This window comes from Cupressus sempervirens, chromosome 2, assembly GCF_028749045.1.
Source record: "Cupressus sempervirens isolate cs-2001-9-10 chromosome 2, ASM2874904v1, whole genome shotgun sequence".
Taxonomy (NCBI): Eukaryota; Viridiplantae; Streptophyta; class Pinopsida; order Cupressales; family Cupressaceae; genus Cupressus; species Cupressus sempervirens.
The window spans coordinates 205,784,393-205,805,547 of record NC_143119.1 but is presented as its reverse complement, the minus strand read 5'-3'; the positions used below and the strand labels follow the sequence as shown (position 1 = coordinate 205,805,547).

At 34.4% G+C, this 21,155-nt stretch overlaps 1 pseudogene; it reads left to right on the top strand.

Moving 5' to 3' along the window:
- Positions 1–691: 691 nt before the first annotated feature.
- LOC149571774 (ADP-ribosylation factor-like) overlaps positions 692–21,155 on the top strand; it is a 142,649-nt pseudogene continuing 122,185 nt past the window's right edge.

Here is a 21,155-nt window from a genome sequence, read left to right as displayed (position 1 = left end):
AAATGGTGATTGAGAAGAATAGTCTTATTGGAGGAGACAACTTCAAGAGTGGTCAGACAAAGATGAAATCCATGCTTGTGGATTTCCTTGTTGGTACTGATATCAAGCCAACAAACATCATGAGTTACAATCACTTAGGAAACAAGTCATAGAAAAGGAAGAATAGGGGATGCCAAAGGCAGCAAGAGGGAGACATTTAAAAAAAAAGCAAAGTACCATGGCAAATAGGGTAAGTTTGAAAATTGTGAAGGAGCATACCTTAATAGGTAGCCAAAGAGATAAATTTGAAGATATGTTGTGAATTTTAACTTTGTAACCCCATTCTAACCAAAGTGGCAAGGCTTAAGCTAGTTTTTTATATACTCCATAACAATAGTGCTCCTATTAAAAATGCATCTACATATAGAAAAAAGTTTGAAATGACTTTACCTAACATTATGGAAAGCTTTAATGACTTATATAGGAGCATTAGTGGCTAGATAACTATAGAAGTTCTAAAGGAGAGAGTGTTGAAAGCTCTCCAAATTTGGTCAGACTAGTTTCTATTTTCAGACACCTATCTGAAGGGACTAAGAGCTACTTTTCTTCAGCCTTTAAATTATGGTGTACCTCCTTTTCATTCAATATGTGGAGATGCTCCTCTAGTAATGGATCCATATATTTAGATGGTACTAGTATGGAAATGGGAACAATGGAACCAAATAAAGATGTTGCTCTTGCAATAGATGAAGGGGAAAAGGAAGAGTTTGTTCTTCAAGATATGTTTGGTCAAGAAATTGTTGTCATAGTAGAGGATACTAATATGCTTAAGTATGTGGAGCAGGAGCTTGCAAATAAAAGAGGTAAGAAAATTTATTGCAAAAATGCTAAGGAGGAAGCCTTTGTTTTTTGCACCATAAGCAATCAAATTTTTTTATCCCAAATTGATAAGTGTATATACACATTACACTTAAAATACAATTCCATGCATAGAGCACTATGTCTTAAGGAAAAATGGCTTTTTGAAGCTGTGAGTTACAAAGTGGGCCCTGTACACCAGATGTGGATGCTAGCTAGAGGTGACTTGTTAGAAGTTTTAAAGAAAACAACACATGTGCTAACATGGTAGACCAAAAGGAGGCATAGAATTGCACAACATGGCACATCCTATGGTGGGCACTTCCCACTTGGGGAAGTTGCTCGATGGTTAAACAATGTGGGAATGCACCTAGGCACCATGTGGTAGTGGGCCTAGGGTACATGGTGACATGGCATTAATGAAGCAGGTGGTGACTAAGTAGTTAGGTGACCAATGGTAGCAGGCCATGTGGCACATGTCAGGGCCTAGTTGCAGACTAGATAGTTATAAGAGGGGGTATATTTTTCAAATTAAGATTCTAGAGGTTTCTAAGAGGCAAATATAGCAATATTATATATTGCTAGAATTGAGAGAAGAAAAACTTTCTAATTAAGAGGTTAGTTTTTCTACAAGAAGCAATTTGTTCAAGCTACAAGAGGTTTTTTCCTAGATTCCTAACTTGTAATTGCCTTCAGGCATTAAAGTTCAAAACTGATTTCTAGCATGGCAATGAACTGATTAAATATAAAAGATAGTGAAAATGCAATTGAGATTGAATTTGGTCACATCCGAGTTAGTTAAATGGAATTTTTATCAGCATTCTATATGTTTTCAAATATTTTGGCAAACAAAATAGTTTTCATCATTGAATAGGAGATATTTACAAGTTTGTTACAAAGTAATGATAAAAACAAAATTAGATCAAAATGGTAGAAAGAAAAAGAGGTTTTGAAAAAAAAAAAGTTGGAATTTCAAGCGGACACATGTTGTCTTTAGATCTGATCTTGGAATTCACTCCTTGTCTATATCTTTCTTTCTTTCATCCATTGCATGGATTCTAATCTTTTTTTTTCTTAGATTTGTGATATCATTGTTGGTTGGAAAATTTGTAGTCTTTTTGTGAGACCACTTCATTGGATCCATAATTCTGATTCCACCTTCATTCTTTCAACAATTTCTCTTGTATGAAAAATAGTAGGAAAAATAATACAACCATTTTTTATATGTTAGGTGCTTTCATGTTTTGATTTCAAGCATTTGAATGTATTATTTCAAAGAAATGAATACAAATGAGCAAGAATTTCTTTAGTTACATTCTGATTCTCATCTCCTATCTTAGTAATTTGCAATCTTATGTGGTCTAGGAACAAAGAGCTAAGATCCATGTACATCCCTTCAAGGTTGTATGTCAAATATGTTTTGCTATTGGAACAAAGGGCCAAGTAAATGCTTGATGTGTTTGATAGGATAACTAGTTATTTGAGAAGGATATTTCATGAGAATGAGGTCATAATGAACATTGATGTCTGATTCACAAAGTGATAGGATACTTATGATGTTTGGGTGAATGAAATGTGTCCTTGATATCACTGATGTATGCATTTGATTCATGGAATTTCCCAATAGATAAGGCACTGATCATTTATAGGATCACTTGTTCATATTGCTACATATTTGGGGTTTTTCTGAATTCAACATCATTAATCAAATGTTTATCCTTTTCATGTTGAAGAGCTAAAAAGTGTTGCCATCACTCAACTTGTGAATATAATAGAATTTTAGTTTACTACTATAAGATCTTTTTTATTATATAAGTATTAGGAGATATAAGTATTAAATATACTTAATAAATTTAGGAATATGTTTTTGCACTGGTGCCATATTAATTGAATCTGATGTCCACCCACCTAGGTTTTGCAAAGCCTAAAGTAAAAGAAGGGCCTAGCCTTATAGTTGGCTCGACATCTAAAATAGTATGTTGAAGATGGGAGTTAGCTGCTCCTAGATATACCTTATTCTCATCAGGGTAATTTGAAACTTGTAGCCTTTCAAAACACCAACACACTCCCAATTTAGGAGTAGGACAATTGATTGTCCAAAAAATGTCTAATTAAAATGTCATTCAAAATAAGGAGACTATTGTGGATAAAGGTAAACAAATAATAGCATCTAGTAGTGTTGTCTTAGAAGAAAGATGTGTTGTGCCCTCCCCTAATAGGCAAAAAATAACAAAAGATCAATGTCCTCACATTGAGGAATATTCACCTACACAATCCCCTCTGCGAATTGAAGAGGAATAGCTTACTGGAGTGCAAATTGAACAACTAGGGTCACAAGGAGGAATTTTTATTACCCAAGAAAAATTAGATGAAGGAAACCTCTAGGAGCCTCCTATGCCAAGCCTAGAGTTGTTAGTAGTAGATTTTAAAGGAAGGGAATTAGACCCTATGATAGAGCAAGCTAGTTGACATTTTTTTTTAGATGATAGCTTTGTTAAGTCCAAAGCTTTCCACTAGTTTACACAGAGAAAAAACATAGGAAAGTATGAAGAAAGATGTAATAAGTTAAGAATAGAGCATCTAGAGTTGGATGAGGTAGCCTTGAAAAATTAAATAAAAGATAAGATGATGTAAGAATTCCAAAGTATAAGTTGTGAAGAGCAGAGACAGATGGTGAGATCATCAAATATTTTACTGCTACCCAATTGAGACATAGTAGGTGCTCTAATTTTTAATTCTATTTCAAATAAATTGGACCTATAGGACCAAAATAAGAAAGAATTCAAAGGTACTACTCTCAGTGAGGACTAAGCCACTTCGGTTATATGGTCATTAAGGAAGGGATCAAGGGTTGTTTCATCATAGCCAGATGACTCTAGGTTAATGGGAAATATCATTGTAGAAAGAGTAGCAGATACCTCCCATGTAGAGGAAGCACACAGGGGTGTTGGAACATCTAATTTTTTTTTGGATACTACAAAAAAAAGAGAGAGAAGACAATGTTTGAACTACAAAGTAAGTATGAGAGAGTTTTGGAGGCTTATAATAAAGAGGTTCAGAAAAGAATTGAACATGAAAATAAGGTAATGGAGAGGTCTTCTAGGCCAATAATCACATATCCTCACACTCTAGTGGAAGCTTTTAAATACACTCCTCATAGAAATGCTAGATACTCCACAAAGGCCACAATGTTACACAACTGAAGACTTTGATGAAAAAAAGAGAAAACTATGGGCATTACTTGTACAACTAAATGTGCAATATGAAGACAAATTAAGAAAGGCTCTCATGTATCTAGGAGATAAAAATAAATGGCCATTATTTTATGATCAATTAAAAAGAACAATAAACATATGGGATGAAATAAAAGAAAATGATGAGGCTTTGAAGCCTATTGTGAATAAGTGGGGAAAGAGAAGGAAAGAAATTACATTCTTGTGCTACTCTATTATAAGGTCTTCACATGATCAGATTGAAATAACTTATGATCTTGTTCATGATCTCATAGAATTTGATGACAGGAGAGTTGAGCTACAAAGAAAAATTGTTAGCTATTTGGATAAGTATAAGAGCCAGAAAATTGATTTATTCCCACATTATTTGGATAGAAAAAATAAACTAAAGAATAAAGATGAATAGGCCAAAGAATTGGATGGCCTATTCTATTTGAGAATGAATAAAGTCATCAATGAAAAAGGTCATGCATGGTGGGCCACCACAATAGAGGAATTAGTTTAGTTCTAGACATTCTTTAATTCTTTAAAACAAGATTTTATTAATATTGACAAAAGGGTGAATATGTTATCAAGAAGCAATAAGATATTCTGCAATTTAATTGGCCAGATGACACACTTTTTAACAAGCGGATGATAGATATTGCTTCTAATGAATATTTTGAAGAAGGTGAAATTGATAATGATGAGGTGCAGGAAGATGAAGTATAGATCATTGATAAAACTACACAAGGCCAAAGGGAAGAAGAAAATAAAGGCAAGCAACTAGTTTCAGTGGCAGGTCCATAGGTCCATGATGTTGAAATCACTGAGGAAGAGAGAAGAGTAAAAGTAATTTTGTTTGTCTATGATGAAAATAGTGAAAACCCTTGAGGTGAGATTTATTTGCAATTGCCAAAACAAGCTTCATCATTGGCTAGTCTAACAGTTGCATATACTGAAGATTTAGAATTGTAGCCAATCAAAAATTTAGTAGCATTAGAAGATGTAATAGAAGTGGAACCTACCAAAAGAATAATATGATGTATTACCTTTCGATTCCATAAAATTTTGTATTTTCTTGTTAAGAAAAATGTAAATATCTTTTGTAAAAGGACACTTGTAAATTCTTGATGCCTGAAGCTCGTTGCATCTCACTCTATATAAGTGAGATTCCAAGGCTAGAGAATAGTCAAATTTCTAATACAATTTTAGTTTATATTGAGTATGGTTCAATCCAATTAAAAGTATGAAAAATTTATGATGTATTCTCTTTGAAAGTACTTGGAATATATTGACATTATAGGGGTCAAATGCCAGGTCTAGAGTCATTCAAATTCTTATTATAATTGTATGCAAATTTTCAAAAGGATATTAATACAAAATTGAACTATCCCCATATCTATTCTTGCTGAATTTTGTCTCCTTTGTTATTACCTAGTTATTCTGATACTATGTGATTAAAGCTTATCCACTTGAATGCAATTCGCTTAGTTTGTACGTCAATTTATTAATGCTATTGATTCAATGAATTAAGTAAATGATGTAGTGAATTTAATGGGATTGCTATTGTAGTAGAAAGGATGTCTGATAGAATGAATTCCAGTAAGAATTGTTGATAATATTTTTTGTAATGCAACAAATCAGATCTATAAATTGGAGTAGACTTTAAATCCCAATGGAATATCCACTAATGTAATTAATCTAGTTTGTAGATAGGTAGATCATGAATAAGCATCAAGTCTAAAATCAAAATCAAGTTTATTTTACTATTTGAAGAGTTTCAAGGATGGTTTGCACTTGTTTGCATGTAACCTTTAAGATTTAGTTAGCTACTATTGCTGGAAGCACTTGCAAATCTAAGAAGAATTGTGACTAAATCTACTTATAAGAGATGTATATCACCTGAAAGTGTCAATTAATGGATAAGATATATATATGTTAGAGATAGAAGATGAGAATCAAAATGAAACTAATAAAATTCTCATATAGCTACATTCATTTTGAATCATCCCTTATGTATACCCACCTTGGTTTTGTAGACCCTAAAGAGTAGAATACTAGTCCTAGTTTTGTTGAAGTTTGTTCCAAATGATATGCAAACATAATTGTTAATGGGACGTAGCTAGTCTTTAGATTTGTGAGTATTATTATCTTGTTATTAAGCCTTTTTTGTTCAATAGTTGAAAAGACACCAACAAAAACCCTTAAAAGATTATCACCAGAATGATTTTACACTATCTTGGTTATTGGATCATACTTCTTTGACATTATTTTAAGTAAGTCATCATCAAAGAAAAGCCCTGCTACAATCAAGTTTCCAATGTCAAATTCCAATCGATTTCTTAGAGAGGTATTGAGTTTTCTTTCTCGAACCCATTTCTAGAATAAATATAAACCTGCAATTGACATTTGAGCATCCCTTAGCCAATTTTCCCTATCATAGAAACCCTCATTGACTAATAACCTAGGGTTTTTATGTATCAATTCCTTTCCCCTAGAAAATTTATTTGTGGACTATGGTAGTTGTTCTAAGAAATTGCCATGCACAACCCTATGTTGGTAATCTATCTTTCTTGAAAGGTCTCTTCATGGAGGCATACAAAAAATATTATCTTATTGTAACTATGATTTTTCAGTTAACTAAAAGGCTTAGTGCTGACCTGATTTTCCTATTTATTCCACTAAAGGATTAGTTAGCAATAACTTGAAACCCTCAGAAAATGCACCTTAAGCTCTGGATATTCCCAATTTATGAAAATTTTGCAACCTTGGTGTTTAATCATGAAAAGTTGGAAACCTTATTCCAAATTTAGTCTCACATGAAACAACATTAATGAAAATTAATGTTCTAATAGTCATATTTCATGTTGCACTCTAGAACTTCAAATATAGTTGTTGATCTTCATAAACTAGATGACTTAGCTTTTAAAAAAAATAACTGCATTACTCTTTTGTGAAACTGGCCACTCATCAAAACATTTCTTTCTCACAATCTCTCAATTTTGAGTAGTTTTAAATTGTGGGAAAGTCATGATCCTTGATCTCCAATGGTCAAAAATCATTAAAAACCTTGGTTGTTACTACACTTTCCTTTAATATTTGAGACCCACTGAACACTCAACCTCTAACTCATCATACATGCAATTCTCCTTGCAACTCATCATAAAGTATTTGAGTGTACACCACCTTAGCATCTCTTGACAACCTCTAGAAAAGATGACCCAACATGACTATGTGTCAATTTGGCACTTCCCCAATTTCTCTAAAATTCATGAACTTCCATAAAGTGAGAAAGTGACATTTTTTGATCTTTAGATGATCAACGGTGCAACATATCCTCTTTGATTTAGTCCAATGACCAATTAAATAAACTGAAATAGTGCTAAATTAACACCATGTTTTGAAAACTATCTAACAGCTACTCAATTGTTTTGATATGTCTACCTTTTGAGGTCAAAAAATGATATGACACCATAAAGTCCATGTGTTGTGACATCACTTCCATGCATTGTCTAAAGTTTGAGGAAGTTCAAATTGTAGAAAAGCAACACTCATTGATCTTCTCACAATCAATGGTTAGGAATTGAAACATATAAGGTTAAAGAAGTTCAAAGGAACACTATGTAGGTTGACTCATGGTTAAAACCATAGTTAGAGAAAAGGCTAAGGTAAAGATTTTCTAAGGAAAAAAAATTCATGCATATTTTTAAAATGAACCAATGCAACCCTATTATTGAAAACCTAAGGCATAAATAATATTTAGGCTAATCATAAAATTTGAGGTTTTTGTCTAGGGAAAATGAGTTTAAACATACATGACCCTCAATTTCAATGAATCAAATGGGATTTTCACTATAAAATGAAACAAATTTTTGGATGTGAAAGACCAAGCTAACAAATTCTATCAAGGTCATTATCCTTAACAAGATTCATTTTTTTAGTGGATCATCTGGTAGTTATCATCCCCATAATGATTTTCCCTTTCCTAGGGTTTCCCTAGTTAATAAATGATGGTGTTATGAGTTCTCTTTGTCTATAGTTATATTTACTATTCAACATTGTTGGTTTACTTGAACATATGCAAGTAATAAAGTAATTAACAATATTGAGTTGTGGGAAAAAGTTTGTAGAGTTTTGATTCAACACCATGCCCTCCCACCCCCTCAGTATTATCTATTTCTTAAAATTGGTATCAAATCACAATTACTCTAAAGAAGCTTAACAACTCGAGTAAGATCCCTATGTATATGGAACAATTAAAGAGAATTTTTGAAGAAGCTCTTGAATAGATTGGCCTTCTTATAGAAGAAAGTGATAACCTGAAAGATAGTTATGAAGATGCAAAAGTTTACATTAGAAAATTGAAAGACAAGATTAGTGATCTAAAATTTTGTAAGGAATCAAATGTGTAGACTAGTGACAATGATGAAATAGGAAACCCCAAGAAAGAAAATGAGATCTTGAAAAATGAGTTAAAAATTATGGAACTTAAGTTGAGTCTTAAGAAATATGGTAGTGAGAGTGAACCTAATCTAAAATCTAAGAATACAAACCTTAGATCCTAGTTGAGTCAATTAACATCTAAATTCAATTGTATTAATATTGAGCATGTAGAATTTGAAAAGTATAATACTAATCTGAAAGGAGAATTGACACAAGCTAAGAAATAGTTAGAGACACTTTATTTGAGTAGTGAGAAAATTAATGAACAAGTATTTCACTAGAAACTTCTTATGATAAAATAGCCCTTGCTTACCTTATTGGAGAAATTTTAGCCAAGAAAGTTGAAATTAGAAAAGAACCAAATCTAGTTGTTGAATCCCCTAAAGAATCTAATCTAAGTAAGATTTTTCATCAAGCATTACTAATGAAGTATCCAAAGAGATTGAACTAGTTGATCTTTCTAAGAAACATGATGAGCCTAAGAAAATAAAGAAAGTTGAGAAATGTAAGCAAGATGAACCACCCAAACAAAATAAGAATGCACATATATGTTAGTTATGCAATTACTTTGGACACAAAGTGAGACATTGCATAATGTATAGAATAAAATTCAACAAAAATCCTAATCATAAAAGTAACAATAACATAAGTGAGAAAAGAAATGATAACAATCAAAAGGAAGAAATCAAGGAATATGTTGATGAATTAAAAGAAGAATTTTTGAAAGATAAGGATCTAAAAACTTCTTATATAGTTTTGGAGGAATAGTATTTTGATGCACCTAAGAGAGATTGAAGTTAGAAGTTGTTTGTGACTCATCCTCACTGAATTAAGAAATTTCAATAGAGGTAAAATTTCACCTAAATTATAATTAATGTTGGAGAGTGAATTAGAAGTTGTTCAGTTAATAGAGGGTAGAGGACATAGAGAGAAAACTATGGTCAAGTGCGCAAGCTTAAATATGATTGTGGTAGGTTGGAAGATAGAAAACAAGTTTACTAGTAATCAGTGATAGTATCATTTAATTTGTGGTAGATACACATTTAATGTGGAGTTTGGTTTGGAGTAATTTAAATATTTGAAACAAGATTATGTGTACCATTTTTTCATGCAAATATTTTAGAGTGATTAAAGAGTGATTTGATAGCACATTGAAGTGTGTAAATAAGACTTTGAAGAGAAAAGTTGCAGAAGCTCTAAACTAATGCGGGAGCATTGAGCTTTGATTTTGGTGGAGTTATGGTTTTAATGGTTAAGTATTTTTTTGAGACACATTGGGGAACCTTTCCTCATGATTTCATAGAGATTGGATGGATTGACTTGAAGTTTGAGTTGTTTGTACCTTGCTGCTAGAACTGTGTTTTCTATTTCTAGGTGCTTGTTGTAGGGAATGGAACTAATTTTTCATAATGAATGAGAGGATCTTATTTTTAAGGATTGTAGAGGGCTTAGATTAATATCTATGATCCAAGTAAAAGTTCCTAATTCATTAAAAGTTTGGAGATATGGAAATTCTCCTAGAGTATCCATTTTTAATAGTTTTGTGTGATAATTTTATGTGCTTGACTTTCAGGATGTATGCACACTTATCCTTGGTGAATCAAAATTTTCATATTTAAGGGTAGTAGAGAACCTAAAAATCTAACCTTAGTTCAAAGCATGAGTTCTAATTCAATCAAATCTAGGAGATATCATGGTTTTTCTTTGGAATCAATTTTTGGACATTTAATTGCTATTATAGGCCAACTCGTGGCTCTTCAAGTATTTAATGTTAGTATTTAGCATTTTTGGGGTGAATTATGGCTTAGATTGGTATAAGTAGGGGTTGTGGTGAAGTATTTTGTCTTTATTGATCAATCTTAGAGAAGAGGAGGTGGAGAGGAGTGAGTTTTTCCTGAGTTTGTGGATAGAGCATCAAATGCGAGGCAGTTTAGAACAAGATTATGGAAGAGTTGTAAGTGTCTAGACATAGTGCATCAAATGTGAGGTATTTTACACTTGGGTCTTGCATAAATTTGGAGTAGAGCAAGAGTTGTGGCTAGAAAACAAAGAGGTTTGTTGGTGGGCTTGTGAGCACAAGTTTATATTTCCTTTTAGGTTTCTTTCAGATTGTTGTTATGTTATAGAGCTGGACTAGCTAGCATAGTGTTTGGATTAGATCTTGAGGGAACTATTACTTGCTTTGTATTTGGTTGTAACTAACAAGACCTTATATCCCAACACATTACATGTAATTAGTTTCATCTATGAATAAATTATTATAATTTGGTATCACATCTTGCATTGTTGCTTCTTGCTACTATGTTTCCACTGTGTGGTTATATTGTTTGGGGCTAAGACATCTCCTTTGGTAATTCTCTTACCTTGCATTACATCAGATGGTATCAAACTGAAGGTTTTTATTGAGTGTGTAGACAAATCGCTAAAGCTTAGGTAGTTTACACTAGGACTTGGGTTGGAGAAGTAGATATAGGTTGATCTTGATCTCATGTTGGATTTTCTTTCTAGTTGTGAGTTGGTTGGTCATGGTTTTGAATTGCAATTGTAGAGGGCTTATAGATGGATTGATGGATGTGAACATGGAAGACTGATCATGTTGAGACATGACCATAGAGACATTGTAGATTGCAGATATGTGGTCTTAGACTTGTGATTTGGTTCTTGATAATTTATGTGAGGTGGCAAGTTTTGATTTGACTTGCAAACAATTCAAGGTTGTCACAAGGAGCATGGGAAGGATTTGTTGTAGAGGTTTTATAAAGATCTTGAGAGATGGCTTCAAGAGGATTGGACCCTGAGATGATTGTAAATCTCCATGATGTGCTAGAAAGAAGGTTTTTCGAGATGTTTGCTCAGGTTTAAGGTAGTCTGGCTAATCAAGCTAACAAGGTGGTTGCTTAGTTTGAAACTAGTTTATATGATCAAGATTAGGACAAGATGAGGAAGGAATTTTGTAGATGTTTGTAGAGCTAGAGTCTACTGATCTAGAGAGATTTTTTTGGCCGATTAAGAGACTTGTTTGTGAGAGAAGATGGCATGACAAGGTTAAGGCAAAAGAGGCTGGTTTTGTTGATTAGTCTATGAAGTCTAATACAAAACTTGTAGAGCAGTTGGAGGCTTTTACTAAAGATATTCCTAACCTTGTTGATATTGGGAAAGACATTGGTTTTAATGATCAGTTAGGTTGATCTAACATGAAATTATATAGCACTTAGTCATGGATGATCTAGTTCTTATTGGTGATAAGTTGTGTATTGCAAAGCATCTTATTGTGAGAAATGAGGTTGCTAGTATTAAGAGTTTGGCATATGTTACTAAGGAGTTACATATTTCTTTTGATATGGAGTTTGTTTATGCTAGTATGGATTCAGTAGTTGCTGATGTGGATGAGAGTTTGCAGATGAAGCCTTATGTTTAGTTTGTTCTTGGGTGTGAGCATGCTAATTGGATTGCTGATATGTATTTGATTATAATTTTTCAATAGATGAAGCATACATGGTTGATTTTTAGATTTTTTCTATTGACTTTGATGAAGTGGAAGCCTTTGATGAAGATGAAGTTGGTTGCAGATCTTTCTTTGGGCATCAAAGTATGGGGCATACTTTTGTATTTACCTAGGGAGTTTGATGCAAGAGCATCAAGCTTGTATTTTGGTAGAGTTATGTTTTTTTATGGTTAGGTATGTGTTGGATAAACATTGGGGAACCTTTCCTCATGATTGCATATATTTTGGATGGATTGAGTTGAAGTTGGAGCTATTTGTACCTTGCTACTGGAACTATATTTTCTTGTTTCTGGGTGCCTATTGTAGGGCACATAAATAATCTTTCACATTGAATGAGTGGATTTTTTTTTCAGGGATTGAAGAAGGACTAGATTAATATCTATGACCCAAGGAAAACATCCTAATACATTATAACTTGGGAGATATGTCAATTATTCTAGAGTATCAATTTCTTGTAATTTTGTGTGCTTAACTTTTGGGATGGATGTGCACATATCCTTGGTGAATAAGATTTTGTGGATTTAATGGGTTATATGAGACCTAACATTATACACTCAATTTGAAGTGCAAGTTCTAATTCTATTAGATCTAGGAGATATCACAATTTTTCTCAGGTATTGATTTTGGGCATTTAATTGTTATTGTAGGCCGACTTGTGGCCTTTCAAGTACTCAATATTAGTTTTTGGAATTTTGGGCTGACTTGTGGCTTAGATTGGTTTAAGTAGGGATTGTGGTGAAGTTTTTAGTCATGATTGATCCATTTTAGAGAAGAGGAGGTGCAGAGGAGTGATGAAGTTGTGAGTGTGTGGAAAGACTACCAAATGTGAGGTAGTGTATGTTGACATTAAGTCAAGTTTATTATTAGTGACAACAATTATTTAGATTTTGTATGGTTACCGAGCTCCTTGAATAGTCTCCAATGTTTACCATGTAATTTAGTGGTTACCAAGCTTCACAGTTCCTACAAAGCATTCCAGTGGTTACCAAGTGAATTTAGGCAATGAGAAGACCAACAATTCTTACCGAGTAGTTCAATGGTTACCAAGCTTTATAGTGTCTACCAAATCATCACTTCTTGTGAAGCAAAGTTAATGTTAAATAAGTGATGAGATGATTAGTGTTTACTGAGTGTAGGTATGGTTAACATGGAATTCAATTTCTACCAAGTGACATTGTATCTACCAAGTCACCAGTGTATACTGAGTTTGAAACTATGTTAAAGTGATTAGTATGGATCGAGCCTCTACTTCTACTAAGTGCACAATGATACTGAGCAATGATAGTGGATGTTGTGTATCATAAATTCACTAAGTAATTTTTCAAAGCCCAAGTATCTACATTTGGGCTAACTTTGTAATATTGGTGTTCACTTGTGTAATGGGTGACATTGCAATTATGTGAATTGTATTGGTATATATGTAATGTATTGTATCATATCCAAAGTGTGTAATGTAGCAATATGAGATTTTGTGAATGAAATACAAGTATGTGAATGTGAATCAATAGTAGAACAAATTGCAAGGCCATATCAGGAGTAGCATAGTTACATCTATCACATAGAGGTGATCAGTACTTCAAAGATCTCGATCAAAAATTTAGTTGTAAATCAGATCTACTATTTCATCCTAATAGGTGAATCAACTTCAAATCTTTTAACAAGGTAGACTTAACAGTCCTTTCTTTAAATCACTTTACCGAGTGCATACTTCATTGTATGTTTGTAAAACCACTAACAAGGTGGACCTAGTAGTTCTAATTGCTCATAATAAGGAAGATCATCAAAAGTGATCATTGTAAGACTTAATAGGCCAAATTGATGATACAATATTGAAGTTTTGTGGGTATCATTCCCACCCTAGTTTTACTTTCTATTTGGAAGGTTTTTGGGTCACCAAATATTGTGTTTAAAGTGTTTTATGCTTTTAGTTTCTTATGCATGCAGTAGATTAGATCTATTAATGGTAAGTTCTAAATTTGTTAAAAGTTGTGAGGTTACTGATTCGCTCCTCCCCTCTTAATAACCTAGCTAGTCTTAAATATTTTCAACAATTGGTATTAGAGCTTTGTGGTTCTCAGGATAAAGTTTGATAGCTTGAGAAAAGATCAAGGAAAATGGAGATATTTAGACTTGACAAAGGTATTGACAATGAAAAGTTAGATCAAGAGATGGCCATAGCTCAACTCAAGAAAGAAAAAGAAGATCTTTCCCAATCCCTAAAAGGAAGGAAGGAACTTGCAAATCAGATGAATGACCACCAGTATGTTGAAGAAAAGATTGAAGATTTTCTCCCTTCAAACAGTTTAGATGAAGCAAATGATGCAATTAAAGAAGTCCCAGATAAGAATGGCCCCCTACAAGAAGAAGTAAGAAAATTGAAAAGAGAATAAGAAATTTAGTCAATAAGATTGTGCGAATCTTAGAATAGAGAAATAAGGTAAAATAAGACTTTGAGGTAAGGAACAATGAAATTCAAAATCAATCCATTCAGCAAGAAAGCCTTATTAATCAGCTCTCCGATGCAAATGAAGAAATCATGAGTCTGAGATCTAAAAATGAAAGGTTAAGGAATGACTTAAACATTGAAAGGAAAATCAATGAAAGGATGAAAATTGATCTAAATTCTAAAAAGGAACTCAGTGAAAGAATAATGAACTCCCAAGCAAACATCGATCAATTGAATCAACAAAGTGAGTAGAATCTTTATAGGAAAAAGGGGAAGGTGGGAATTGGATACAAAGAAGAAAGTGAATCCTTTAAAAAGGGTGCTCAAAGGAATCAAAGACCTACTTGCAAATACTATGGTAAGATAGGTCATACATCAAATAAATGTTGGAGAAATGAAAAGGAAAAATTCAATGGAAAATGCTATATTAGCATTCAGCATGGTCATAAAGCTAATGAGTGCAAAGAAAAACCAAAGTTTGAGGGCAAGTGTCACAAATGAAAGAAACAAGGTCACAAGGCATCTGAATGTAGATCTAAGTTATTCAATCTAGCTAAACAATTTGTGAAGGAAATATTTGATTGGGACTACAACACTTGGTGTAGATGCCATTACTATGGAGAATATGGACACAATGCTATGAATTGTGTTAGGCATCACATTAGAATAAATGATACCACCATAAGATGTTACACATGTACTGAACTTGGTCATATAGCTAAGAATTGCATGAATGCTGGTAGATTTGAAGATGAAAAGAAAGAAAAAGTAGATAACATCATGAAGTAGATGAGACAGTAGTGGATTCCCAAATCTATTGAGCCAGCTAGTTCAAGTGATGATAGTTATGTCACTCAAGAAGTGGGTGACTCCACCATTTCTAATTAATTTCTTAAGGAAGAACTAGGATTTTGTTTTTAAAGTCACATCTTAAATAGTTCCAATTGAAAGGATGTAAATATTCATATCGGTATTCAATATATAGAAGAGTTGATGGAGACACGACCCAAGCACAGAATGGACACAACAGGAAAGGGAAAATTGTATTAACTGTGTAAATATGCTATTACATTCAGTACAAAGAAAATAGACTTCAAAACATGCCCTAAGCACTTACAATAGTATAAGTCTAGAGATAATTTCTCCTTTTAGTACCTCCTCTCAAACTCCACTCCGAAATGCCTTTTACAATGCCAAAAATGTTCTTAAATAGAACCCGAAGGGTTAAGGATTAGGTATACATTCTAGAAAGTGCTAGTAGGCATTCATCGACCAAATAGAAGGCTCTAGAAGTCACATTTGAAGTCAGCACAAAATTAAAAGAATCCAGAAATGGTAACCAAACTTTTGGGAGGCATAACTTTTGAACTGTAGACTTTGAAGCATTCTTAGGAGGTCTCCAAAAACTAAAAAATTGCGATAACTTTCAAACCGTGGGGACTTTTGACCTAATTCTTTTTCTGGAATGCTCTAAATTACAATTAAAATATTTTGGCCAATTTACACCTTCTAGTTCACCAAAATGATGGCTGAATTATGTACTCCTTTTTTTGACATTTACACGTATCCCAAGGTGTTCAAATACTCTATCTTAGAACACTACTAGTGGAACTGTGAGAGTTGGAACCTTTATTTGACCCAAATGAGTATCCAAAAATGAAAACACATGAAACAAAAACTAAGTCTAAGTACATTTTTTTTGGGTGACATAGGATTGCACTTATACCTCTGGATGCTCCTACATTAGACACCCAAGGTAGATTGAAAAGTGACCCTGTCACTTTATGAATGGTAGAGGAAATCCCAAATGGGAAACCTTAGCTACTAAAATCCAAGTTGAGTCCTCTATCAGCCGTGCTTTCCACTTGACCAAATACTCTTCATACTGCCTATTTCTAGTACTCCTACCCACATGACTATCTAGAATCTCCTCCATCTACACCATCATCGTGATACTCTGTTAAGTCTACAATGTTGAAAATAGGAGAAATATGAATTCTATCTAGCAACTCCACCTCATATGCATTTCCTGAGTCATGTTTCTTCAGAATTTCGCAAGGACCAAATTTCTTCATTTTTAGCTTGTTGTAAGTACCAGATGGAAATCTTTCTTTTTGTAAGTGTACCATGACTAGATCCCCTACTTGGAATTCCTTATGTCTTCTCCTTTGATCAGCCTTAGCTTTATACTCTTGATTCATCTTCGTAATGTGTGTCTAAACCTCCCCTTTTAGACACTTGATATGTTCAACAAATTCTTTAGCTTCAGCACTTGTCCTCTCCCCTTGCTCTATCTTCCTCAACTCTAGTGTGGTCCTTGGGCTACTTCCATATACAATTTGGAATGGTGATCTACCAATACTCTTATTTATAGAGTTATTGTAAGCAAAATTTGCTTGTGGTAGAATCAAATCCCACCCCTTGGGCTTATCCCCAACTAAACATCTCAGCAAATTGCCCAAACTTTTGTTTACCACTTTTGTTTGGCTGTCAGTCTACGGGTGATGTGTGGAATTGAATTTCATGTCTATTCTCAACTTTTTCTACAATGTTCTCTAGAAATACCCCACAAATTTAGTATCTCTATCAGAAACTATACTCCTTGGGAGACCATGTAGTCTTACCAACTCTTTGAAAAACAAGTCTACAATATGGACAACATCATGAGTTTTGTGGCATGGAATGAAATGTGCCATTTGAGGAACCTATCAACCACCACAAATACTGAGTCATTACCCCTTTGTATCCTTTGCAATCCAAGAACAAAATCCATACTTATGTCATCCCATGGCTTTGATGGAACACGCAATGGCTGATATAGCCTAGTATTGTGACTAAATCCCTTGGCCACTTGACAAATCTAATAACTCTGTACAAACTTCTTCACAACTTGTGAAATATGAGGCCAAAAATAATGTTCTCTAAGAATGGCCATGGTCTTATCTCGACCAAAATGTCCTTCCATACCTCCACTATGTTTCTCCTTAATCAAATTTTCCCTCATGGAACTCCCTGGAATGCATAATTGACTGCCCTTGAATAACATATCATCCTAAATCAGATAGTCTAACCACTTAGTTCTATCTATAGCAATAGGCTCCTTAAAAGCTTTTCATGCTTTAGCAAAATTAGGATCCTCACAGTACAGATTCTTGGCTTCATCAAACCCAACTACTTCAACCTGCATTACTGTAAGCAACTACTGTCTCCTACTTAGTGCATCTGTAACCCTATTAGATTTTCCAGTTCTATGCTTCAACACAAATGTATAGCTCTGCAAGAACTCTACCCACTTCATATGCCTCTGATTCAATTTACCTTGGCTATTTAGGTATTGTAATGCCTGATGATCAGTATACAAAAAAAATTCCTTTGCCAATAAATAATGCCTCCATTTCTTTAAGGTCTGAACTATTGCATAGAACTCTTGATCATAAATAGAATACTTCCTTTTTGCATCATTCAATTTTTCACTAAAATATGTAATAGGCTTACCTTCTTGGCTTAATACAGCCCTAATAGCACTGCCACTAGCATCACAATCCACCTGGAACACGTTTCTAAAATCTGGAAGTGCCAACACAGGTTGTTCTATCACCTTCTTCTTCAGCAATTCAAAACTTCTCGCAGCTGTTGCAGTCCATTTGAACTCTTTTCTATCCCCCATTATTGTGTCAGTTAGGGGTGCACATATGCCACTAAAATTCTGAATGAACTTCCTATAAAAACTAACCAGACCATGAAATGATCTTATCTCAGTAGCAGACCTTGGAGTAGGCCATTCGAAGATGGCTTTTACCTTCTCTAGATCCATTTTGAGACCTTCAAGGTGATATAACAAACCCCAAGTAGACTAATTCCCTTTTTGCAAAGATACACTTCTTCAGATTAATTAACAATTTCTCTTCCCTTAAACTTTCAAGGACACCAAAAATATTCAATAAATGTTCTTCCAAAGTCTTGCTGAAAATTAAAATATCATCCAAATAGACAGTAACAAATTTTCCCAAGAACTTCTTAAGTACCTCATTCATAAGCCACATGAAGGTGCTTGGGGCATTTGTCAATCCAAAGGGCATGACTAACCACTCATAAAGACCCTCCTTGGTCTTGAAGGTTGTTTTCCACTCATCTCCTTCTCATATCCATATCTAATGATAGCCACTCTTGAGATCTATCTTTGTGAAGTACTGAGATCCACTCAAGCAGTCCATAAGATCATCCATTCTTGGCAAAGGAAATCGATACTTGATGGTTATCCTATTTATAGCTTGAGAGTCTGTACACATCCTCCACCCTCCATCCTTCTTTGGTGCCAGTACTACAAGTACTGCACATGGACTCAGGCTCTCTTAGATCAGGCCCTTCCTCAATAGCTCCTGAACCTATCTATTTAGCTCCTCAGTTTCAATAAGAGTCATCCTATGAGCAGCCTTGTTAGGCAAACTAGCTCCTGGGATTAAATCTATCTGATGACTGATTTGCCTTACTAGTGACAATCCTTCTAGAACATTATCAAAGATGATATCTCCAAACTAACCTAGTAAATCTGAAACTTCAAGTGGTATTTCACTACTACCTTCTTTATCTTTCCTAGAAATCAAAGCATAGCACATGTGTTGATGTTTCATGCCATCTAAAAATTTCCTTCCATCAACAAGACAAATCCTAGCACTACTACATACCTTTTCACCTTCCTTTTTCATGGGCTTCAGTTTGTGGCAAACTCCATCCTTTGTTAGAGAGTATGTGTTTGCATGACCATCATGTAATGCATGCCTATCAAACTTCCATGGTCTTTCCAAAAATAGATGGCAAACATCCATTGGAATAAAATCACAGAGAACTTCATCAAGATAACTCCCAATTTTGAATTTCACTAAATATTGTTCACTTACCAAGACCTTATGATCATCTTTCACCTAAGGAATCTGATAGGGTTGGGGGTGTTTCTCCCTCTTGAGCTTCAGCTTAGAGACCATCTCCTCTGATACCAAGTTATCAATGCTACTACCATCAATGATCATATCACAACATTTATCCTCACACTTGCATCTGGTACAAAACAAACTCCAACTTTTTCCTAGTTCAATCTCACCACTTAGTAGGACCCTTTCATTTACTAAAGTCTCTCCTCTTTCTGCATCCTCTGAATGTGATGACTGTGCATCCTCATCCACATGAGCAACCCTAGCTTGACCCTCACCTCTCCTATCTATCCTTCCTTATCATTGAGGGCATTCAAAGGCATGATGACCTTCTTCATTGGAATGGAAAAAGGTACCATGAAAGCCTCCTCTTCCTTGTCCACGTCCTCTACTCCTTCCTCTCTAATTTCCAAAGTCTTGATCACGGGAGCGATTGAAACCCTCATTCCTCTAGTTCCTGCTAGTACGCACATCTTCATTTTTCTTTTGGATTTCATTTCAGCCTCTAGATGACCTACCACTACCCCTTCCTCCTTGACCATGCCTCTTTGTCTCCCTTTAAACCTCTTATTTAGCTTCTCTTCAACTCATAGGGAAAACTGATATGCCTCTTCAACGCTGGTCATTCTTACTAGACTTAATTCCTCCTAGATACTAGGTCACAACCCACTGATATAACGAGCAACCTTCTCCTTATTTTCTTCTACATGCCCTGTTGTAATCATAAGTCAATAAAACTCCTCTGTATATTCTTGGACTAATTTTCCTACTTGCTTTAACCCATGCATTTTCTTAAACAAATCAAGCTCATAATTAATAGGAATGAATTACTTCTTCAATTTTTCTACCATATGATCCCACCTTGTGATCTTCTCCTTTCCTCTTCTGTTTCTTTCCAATTGAACCTCTTGCCACCAAATTTTGGCATGGCCTTTTAGTTTCACCTTTACAAACTTAAGCCTATCTAGATCCCTGATATCCTCATACTCAAAGTACTCTTCCAGTTCATTGATCCAATCGATCAACTCATCTGGTTTCAGATTTCCTAAAAATACAACCACATCAATTGTAGGTCTTTGCCCAAACTTAGTAATGGCCCTAAAAAGTCTTTCCTCTGCCTGATTCAAAACTTCTCCATCAAATTCCCCTTCTGGTCCAATTTTTTCTTCTTCATTGTCTTCCTCACTTTCGTCGCCTGCGGCAACATTTGTTCCTCTATGGAGGTCCTGCTACAATGCTTGTACCTTCCTTTGGAGGGCTCTAACCTCCTTATGATTAATAGCTTCGGACCTTCCACCACACTCTCTTCATGGAGGCATCTTCTTAACTCAAACCCTCAACCATACGGTCTTGGTGCAAACTGCCTCACAATCGGTGCTCTGTCTACACACTCAGGAAAACATGCTCTGATACCACTTGATGGAGACACAACCCAAGCACAAAATGGACACAAAAAGAAAGGAAAAAATGTATTAACTATGTAAATATGCTATTACATTCAGTATAGAGAAAATAAACTTCAAAATATGCCCTAAGGCCTTACAACAGTATAAGTCTGGAGATAATTTCTCCTTTTAGTACCTCCTCTCAAACTCCACTCTGAACTACCTTTTACAATGCCAGAAATGTTCTTAAATAGACCCTACAAGGTTAAAGATTAGAAATCCAATCTAGAAAGTTCTAGTAGGCATCCACCAACCAAATAGAAGGCTCTATAAGTTGCATTAGAAGATGGCACAAAATTAGAAGAATCCAGAAATGGTAACCGAACTTTCAGGAGG